Here is an 8,940-nt window from a genome sequence, read left to right as displayed (position 1 = left end):
GAAAGAAGGAAGGAAGGAAGGAAGGAAGGAAGGAAGGAAGGAAGAAAAAAGGGTAGGCTGGAACAGGTAGTGTCCTGACAATGTAACTTATGAGACATTTAGAGGATAGCTTCACAAATGTAACCTGAAGGTCAGCGTCAGACATCACCCGGGTCTTCCCTAGTGGCTGTGTTAGTAGGTTTTTTATTACTGTAATAAAATGCCTGAGATAATCAATTTTAAAAGGTGAAAAGTTTATTCTGGCTCATAGTGTTGGAGGCTTCAATCCCTGACCAGTCGGCCCTACTGTGTCTGAGCCTGTGGCAAGACAGGAACATAACGATGAGAGCACATAGCAGAGGAAGCCCATGCACTTCATGTCTAGCATGCAAAAAGGGGAAGGGAGGAGGAAAAGAGTAGGGTTCCACAATCTCCTTCAAGGATACATCCCCAGTTACCCAATGACCTCCAATAGCCCCGCCCCACCTTAAAGGCAGTATGCCTTCCTTTTGGAGGTCATTCTGACATCAAGCTTTATACATGGAGCACTGCAGAACAGCCAAGATCCAGACTAATAGCAGTGTTTGGTCCTCTGCTACAGCAGCCAGGACAGCATGCACAGCTAATGCCAAGACAGCGGGGAGAGAATGCTAAAGTAATGCCTCCCTGATGACATCCGGAAGTTTCACCCAAGTCAGGAAAGACAACATCCTTCAATTATAGCAGTGATGAATCAATAACAACCCATTAATCAACTAATGAAAATCATGTAGAAAAGAATTACAGTTATTCAAGACAGATAAACATTGTTTTATCCTTGGCTGAGCTGATCTGAAAAAAAAACGGTGAGACAAACCAAATTGAACTTCTTGCCATTTACGAATATTTCCTTCTTCTGTTAGCAACCTGGATTCCATGAAACTAGGAACTAATTTCTGTAGCACCTTTGCAGCTTGCCAACACATTCACTGCCAGTTTCCTTTATCTAAATGTCTCTTTCATTAGCCTCATTTCTAGAGCTTTTTGCTAGGATACAACTAAATGCCTATTCTGAGAAATGAATTCTTTCTAAAGTATAATAGATGCTGCAGTAATTAGGAGTGTAACCCATCCAAAGATGTTCATGTGTTAATCCCCAGCACCTCTAAATGCACCATTTTGCACAGCAAAAAGGATTTTCCAAAAAGATTGAGGGTAAAGAACCTGAGATGATAAAGGGCAGCCCAAACTAATCATATAAGTCCATTAAAGGGGTAACTACCCCCTGCTGCGTCAGATAGAGGAAAAGAGTCACTGGCTTTGAAGATGGAGGATGTGAATGTGAGTCAAGGAATGTGGGTGGCCTCTAGGAGCAGGAAATGGCCCTCAGTGACAGCCAATAAGGAAATGGGACCTTAGTCCGACAGCCAAAGCAACTACATATGGCCAAAAACTTGAATGTGTGAGGAAACAGATGCACCCCCTAGAGTTTTCAATGAATATGTGTCCCTGCTGACGCCTCGATCTTAAAGACTGTCAGATACATGTAAAACCTACAGACTTATAGGCTGGTAAGGTCTGTTTTCTAAACCAGTACATATGGAGATTTGTTATTTTCTACCAATAGAAAACTAATACCAGTGCTAACATAAGATTCAGTCCATGGGATTTCACTTTATTTTTTTAAACAACTGTTACAGTACAGTGTGAAAAAAAATTGGGTGTATTTGGGAACAGGCAAGTTGTTTTGCCACAATTTATTTCCCAGGTCTGTCATCCTCTTTGTTTATTCAGGTGTTCCATGAACATTATGCAGCTCCTACTCTGTGCCAGGTGTGTAGCTCCCTACACATATGCTCTCCTTAGATTGTGTCTACACAATTCAATGTGTAAATCAAAATTTCTATGAGTGTCTACTATATAGTAAGCAAAAGTTAAATTCATTGTAAGTTTCTTTTAGCTACCTGTGAAGGCTGAGCATCTTGAGATTTCAACTTCCACAAAGAATAAGTGAAATCAGGCAGCACTGAAATATATCTTCACAACAGCACTGTCAGGTATTATTCTTTCCCTTTGACATATGAGAAAACGTAGGCTCTGAAAAAAAAAAAAAAGAGAGATGAACTGCATGAGTAATACCACCAGTAAGTGATGGAACTGCATTTTAAAAATTGTGGTTAAAAATATGTAAAATAAAATTTGCCATGATAACTATTACAAAGTATGCAGTCCAGCACATTCACATTGTTGTGGAGCCAATCCTGTCTACTTTTTGCCTTGCAAAACCAAAAATCTGTACCCATTAAACCACTCTCCTTTCCCTCCTTCCCCTATCTCCTGGCAACTACCATTCTATTTTTTACCTCTATGAATCTGACTTTTCTAGGTAGCTCACATAAGTGAGATCATAAAGTATTTGCTTTTTACTAATTAATTTCACTTAGTACAATGTTCTTTCCTCCATGTCATATCAGAATGTCCTTCATATTCAAAGCTGAACAATATTCCATTGTATATATTCATGACATTATATTTATTTATCATCATTTAGTCATTTGTTTACCATCCACATATTGATGGACACTTGCTTCCACTTTTGTGCTCTTGTGAAAAGTGCTGTTATGAACGAGGGTATACAAATATCTCTTGGGGGTGTGTACACCAATGGAACACAGATCTTGAAACTAGAACACAGATCTCTGTGACTCAGATGGCCATTGTTCTCCCAGGGTGCCACATAGCCTCGAGTGAAATTATAGCCTTCAAGGCTGCAGCTAATGACATTTATGGAATTTTTGCCCACATTCTGTTCCACAGAAATCAGTTTAAACAACTTTTGTTCTATGACTATTCAGTGCTTGAAATACAATATGACATACTGCACCAAGATTAAAACTCAAACTCCTTGCCCCTTGGTGATGCCCTCTGCCTGCTGTTCTAGCCTCGTTTTTAACCAGTTGCTGTGCTTCAGGTATGCTCGCTAGTGATGTTCTTCAAACATATCAAGTGTGTCCTACCCCAGAGCCTTTGTGCTTGCTGTTCATTCTCCCTAGGACTTTGCATAACAGGTTATTTCTCATCACTCAGGTCTCAACTCAATCACTACCTCCATGAGACCTTCCTGGATGACTCTAGGTAAAGTAGCCCTTATTATCACTATCAACTTGTTACTGTTTTATTTTTTCAAAACCAGCCAACATTCATTCTGTTGTCCTTGTTTTCTAGTTTATTACCTGTCTTCCACACAAGAATGTAGCTTCCACACAAATGTTACCTGTCTCTTTTCCTGGACATCTCATGTGTAGAAGCATGCTTGGTAGAAAGTGATGCTTATTACGTAGTTGTTGGATGTATAAGGATCTTTGTTACAGAGTTGCCTATTGGATCATGAGAAAAGGAAGTCATGTAAATGTTCCTTGGTAAGAAACGATTAAATAAATGAAGGTACATAATTTTGAAAATTCTACAGCCATACAAGAGAATTAAGGAAAAAAAAGAAATTTAGATGATCATCAATCTTGACAGGAAACAGTATCTTCAAAGTATAGTTGACTTTTTGAAAAACAAATTGTAAAAAAAATAGGTATAATATAATTTTAGTTTTATAAAATATCAAAATATATGGTGCGACACACATATAATCCCAGGATTCCAGGAGGCTGAATCAGGAGGTTCATAAGTTGAACCCTCACTTGAGCAACCTAGTCACTTAGTGAGAGTCTGTCTCAAAATAAAATATAAAAACAAGGCTGAAGATATAGCTCAGTGTGAAGGCTCTGGGTTCAACACCCAACACCACAAAACTGGGTATATATAAATATGTATGATTGTCTGGAACTACTATATATTCACCAGTATTTATTCCTGGGGAGACAAGACTGCAGAAGGAGATTTTTTTTTCCTTTACGTCCTCTGTATTATCAGAATGTTTTGCAGTTAGTTTCAGTTGCTTTTGTAATGCAAAGAAGCCTGATGAGTTTATGGGAAGAGTATACTGGTGTTTGTAAATTACTCTGAAATATATAAAAAAAGGATGAAACGACAGATGAGTAGAGAATTAGACAATTGGATATGTAGTAGAGCAGGAGTAGCAAAATATTCCTTGTAGAATCTAGATGGTGATACATGGGTGTTCCTTGTACAAATCTTTCACTAGTCTGAGTGTTGAAAAATATTTGTAATAAAATTTGAGGATAGAAATCTTAGTGTTTATTTGATGCACATTTCTCACTTGCCCATTATGTGTCAGGTATGCATTGTTTCCTGGGTTTAATTTCACCCATGAAGCAGCACAAGGATCCAAGGCCCTCGTCTGGCCCTCCCCCTTACTCATACAGCCAGTCCACAGACTTCTTGGCCTCCTAGAGCACTCGGCAACCATGCTGTCTTCATATGAGTTTAAAGTTTTCCTATGTTAGAGACCTCGGTGTCCTAGGAGAAGGCTGGGTCAGAATACCAAAGAATTTGTACTTGTTCAAGTATCAGCAGAAAACAGGTAGCACATTCAGATACATTTGACTGGGAAGAGTTGGGTGAGAGGAAGTGTTCAGAGACGGGGTTTGAATCAAGGGAGCAGCCAGGAATGGCAACCTGCCCGGGCAACCATCACCATCCCAGGGCTTAGGAAAGGAAGGTGTTTTTTCTTGGCTCTGCCCAGTGGAAGCCATGGCTCTAAGAATTCTCTTCTGAAGGTGTGGTAAAGGTACATGGAAGGGCTAGCACCGTATTTCTGTCTTTCCCCATGTGCCCATTTTCTGTTGATGCCTCTCACTACCAAGCTCCCTCGAAGTAAGAAAGGAAGAGCAGCTAAGTGACATTGTCTTTGAATATCAGCATCCCAGGACTTGAAGCTGTACATTTCATGGATCAGGAGATCCGTAGGGGCAAAAAAAGGACCAAATATTACACTGATCAAACTGATCCTATAATTTAGCATCCAATGCAGGTCACCTAGCAAATGAAAGAAGTTATCACTGAAAATTGCAGCAGGTCTCTCTACAGGCAAAACCAGAACTGTGTGGCCCCTTTATTTTCAACGCAGATTCCAACTCCCTGATTTGCTGATGCAGTCACAGAAGAGACCAAGAGTAGTAAAGTGACCTCACGAAGACTGCCCAGAAGGTCACGGACAGGAATAGGACAGGCATTGTCTGCCGGATCCTTGATTTCTCACTATTTGGTCACTCTGGGGCTGCCAGAGCTGCCTGACTTCTCACTACAGTCAGCCTCAGCAAAACACCCTGCAACCTGCTGCAATTTCCTCATGTGGTTCTGAGGAAAGCACCAGTCATTCTTCTGTCCCAAAAAGCCTGTGGTTGGGAGCTCCTCTTTGTTGCTTATTTTTTCTTCCTCCTTTTTGTGGTTGAATGCTGGGTTAGTGGCTGGGGAAGCACTCAGGTGTTTACTGGGTTTTCACTGCTGTTTCATTACATAAGTGAAAACTTGCAATGGGGAGAATGAAATGCAAATGAGAGCTAGCTGACCCAGCTACTTGCTGGTCCTGGAGGGGCTCTTGGCTACCTGAGTCACTGTCACAGCTTGGCCATCTCATCACTGGGAATGGGTTCTTGAGTACCAGGAAATACCCATTCAGTGACTTCTTCATCCAACTACTAGTTCTTGATTATCTTCTAGGTGTCATGCCTTGCCATTATGTACATAATACATGAAGGTGGATAAGAAAGACATGGTCACTGCCTGCATGGAAATCACATTATGGAAGGAGTGGATGCTGGATAGTAGATAAATATACAAATGAATTCATTTCAAACTACAGCTAACAAAGTAAAGGAAACAAGATGCTCTGACAAATAATTATGATAGCCAACATTCATTACCAGCATCCTTTCTCCACAACCACTTTGTAAGATAGCTATTATTACTATTATCTCCATTTCTTGGATATAGAAATTGAGGCACAGAGAGGTTAAGTGCTTGCCCACTGTCATTCAGCTGCTATGCCTTAAGTACTGAACTTGCACCTGGGAATCAAGCTTCAGAGCCTGAGACATAACTACTGCCTCTCTTCGGGAATGGATGCCCTAAATGGGTCAGGAAAGACCTTTCTGAGGAAGTAGCCTATAAAACCGAGATGAGTCTGAATGAACCATGAGAAGAGCTAGCAGAAGAATGGAGAAAAAGAAATCACCGTATCACTGTACAAGGGGTGGGTGCTAGGGGATCCTGGAGTGTTCTGTGATCTGTCTGAAGGTCTGGTACATTGGAGTGGAAACTAAACTTTTTTCTAGATATATCTTACCAAGTGTCGCTACATTCCTACATTTTCTCATTTGGCCATTAAACAGCCTGGCAATGCCAGTCCAGTGAGTGCCATTATCCACATTTTATAGAATGCACCACATAGTTTCTGGCAACTTAGGGTTGGAGATGACACTGGCTCCAGGACTCTGGACCATGCCAAGGGCTCTTTCTACTCAACCTCTCTGCTGAAGATCAAGTTACCACTTCCTCCACTGTCCCTTTGCTGCCCTATGCTCTGCTCACACCAATGCACCATGGTATCCCCAGCACCTCTTATTTCATTTTCTGCCTTCTCCTCCCACCTCAGAATGTACCCCTCCAGCTGCCTTCACAATTTAACTTCTAAGGAAATCTACTGAACAAATCTTTGCTCATCAGCTAATGTGTAATAAAGCCCTGTTGGAAACCTGTAGTCAACTTGTCTTACATGCATGTGTGAATTTCCAACAGCTTTCCTCTTCTCCCAGTCACAAAACCTGCCTCAAGCTATTAGCTCCTTCACTGCCAAAGTACAAGTCATTAGTTGATTAACGGCCTGTTCCCAGAGGAGTCTGGCCAAGGTTTGAGCCCCGGGCCTTTGGTTAACAGGTGGTGCTTTACAAATGCCAATAAACCAAGAATTGTTCCAACTAGCAAATTGCTTATCTGTGAATAGGATCTCACTCACCTTCTGAAATCAGCTCGAAGAGATAGGAGTAGTAGGCCTAGCTCCCCCGGGGATCACAGGGCCTCAGCATGGCCCAAAAGCCCTCCAAGCCACCTTCTTCCCTGCCTCAACTTGCTCCACTCCCACCTTGACCTTGGATTCCAGATAAACCAGATCCTTCCTAGCTCCTGGAGCTCACCGTGTGGTTTCATGCCTCCACGCTGCCCACACTGCCTGTGACTCCTTCTTCCACCAGCCTTTACCAGCCTCTCTCCTTTACATCTGCCAATGGGCCGGGGATACAAGCACCTACCTACATCTGCCAATGGGCCAGGGATACAAGCACCTACCTACCTCTGCCAAAACACAACTCAGACACCACTCATTCGGGAAGCCTTGCCTACCTGTCCACATCTCACGAAGTCAGTTACATGCCAAGCTCCCAGAGTCAGAATAAGTAACGTTCTTGGAATACATAAGGTATATCACACACTCCACTAAGCCCTCTATATGGGTTATCTCCATTTGACAGCAATTAAAGGAGGCAGAGTCCAACATCTCCCTGTTTAATTATTGAAGAAATTGAATCATAATGACATGCTCGTGCTTATGCTCTGGACTTACCCTCACAAGTACCATTGGACACATACAGTCTACTGTCCTCCTACAGCTGTATACCAAGGACATACGCTTGCTCATTGAACTTTCACAACAATCTTACAGAATTTAGTACTGCCAGGTTAGTGTTACTGTTACCCCTACTTTGAAAATAAGAGACATTTAACTATTTAGCTAAATCACATATTAAGCAGATCATATCACATTGTACTTGAATTGCCTAGATTAGCTCAGACTGCTCATAATCTGACACGTTGTCTTGTCCCTTTTCATAATAGCAAATACTATATCGTTGGAGATAATCCAGCAAAAACAGGGGTGGCGGGACTAAAACACACAGAGCATTTCCCAGCCTCCTTGGTAGCAGATAAAATGCAAGACAATATCATGGGGTGGGGCTTCGGGGAAAGTGGTTTTAAGTGAATGTACTGTGATCAGTTAACACCATTTTGCATTTCTCACTTTCTTCTTCTTCCCAGTTGGGATGCAAAGTCTGGATCTCCAACAGCTAGCTTATCACCATAAAGCGATTCTATTAAAACTTGCTAAGCAGAAGAATAGAAGGAGTTTGAGTTCCTGGTGACATCACAGAGCTATCAAGCCAGCCCAGCTCCAAATTTAAAAGAATTTAGAATAAAAAGACTCTTGATTAAACCTTTGTTACTTTGATTCTCTATTATTCGAAGTCAAATGCAATTCCGTACTAATTTACTGTTGTCTGGCCACTGAGGTGTGAAGTCCTCAGGGTGAACTCGCAGCCTTGTCTGTATCAATGTCCCTAGCTTACCACCTGCTCATTGCATTCACATAAATCAAGCCTGAACTTCTTGCCTTTCTCCCCCTCTCCCCTTACTCCCATGGAGATGAAGGTCAAGTTGGAAAAACAGACACCTTCCCTTATGTCAGAGGCCCAACTTGAGGGAAGGATGAAGGAAAGCAGGACAGGGGCAGGTGGGTCCAATCTCTGGAGCAGAGACACTAGGAAGAACCAGTGCTGGCTGAGGACCAAAGAGCTCCACTTGCTCCTCCGCTTCAAGCAGTGGTGTGTCATTTCCAGTCTGGGAAACCCAGGGCCAGGAGCCAAATTAAACGTGAAGTGTGAGCCAGAGCCAAATGCAAACATGCAAAACAGCCAGGCTCCCTCGTGTTGCAATGAGAGCTGCATTGAGAATTGCCTCACATCCACCTGTCTCTTCACCACACTGGAACCCCGCCACAAGGCTGCTGATGCAAGCAGGGGTAAGACTTCCCTTTCCTGTGCCTCTGGGATGAGTGCATTGTCTGTTGGGGAGGTCAGCCTATTCAGACCTCAGTTTCTGTATCTATGTAGTGGAACTAATATTGCCTAAGCCTGCTTCCATGAAGGAGCTGATAAGAGGGTTAGGTATAAAGATGGTCATGGCTGAGTGTAGAGCCTCCACTTCCACAGTTACAGAAAGATTCTTTTTTTTTTTTTT

The 8,940-nt window shown here is 42.2% G+C and overlaps 1 long non-coding RNA gene across 1 annotated transcript in view; it reads right to left on the bottom strand.

Annotated features, from left to right (window-relative positions):
• Positions 1 to 1,627: 1,627 nt before the first annotated feature.
• The window catches only part of LOC106147236, a 15,582-nt gene continuing 8,269 nt past the window's right edge, over positions 1,628 to 8,940 (bottom strand). The window contains exons 4-5 of the long non-coding RNA XR_001232011.1: positions 3,233 to 3,335; positions 1,628 to 2,055 (exon numbers count right to left, since the gene is read on the bottom strand). This is a non-coding gene — a long non-coding RNA (uncharacterized LOC106147236). The remainder of the gene's footprint in view (positions 2,056 to 3,232; positions 3,336 to 8,940) is intronic.

The sequence above is a fragment of the Chinchilla lanigera genome, unplaced genomic scaffold (assembly GCF_000276665.1).
Source record: "Chinchilla lanigera isolate Chin_1 unplaced genomic scaffold, ChiLan1.0 scaffold00007, whole genome shotgun sequence".
Taxonomy (NCBI): domain Eukaryota; kingdom Metazoa; phylum Chordata; class Mammalia; order Rodentia; family Chinchillidae; genus Chinchilla; species Chinchilla lanigera.
Note: the sequence above shows the minus strand (reverse complement) of the source record. Positions and strands in the feature narration are given on the sequence as shown.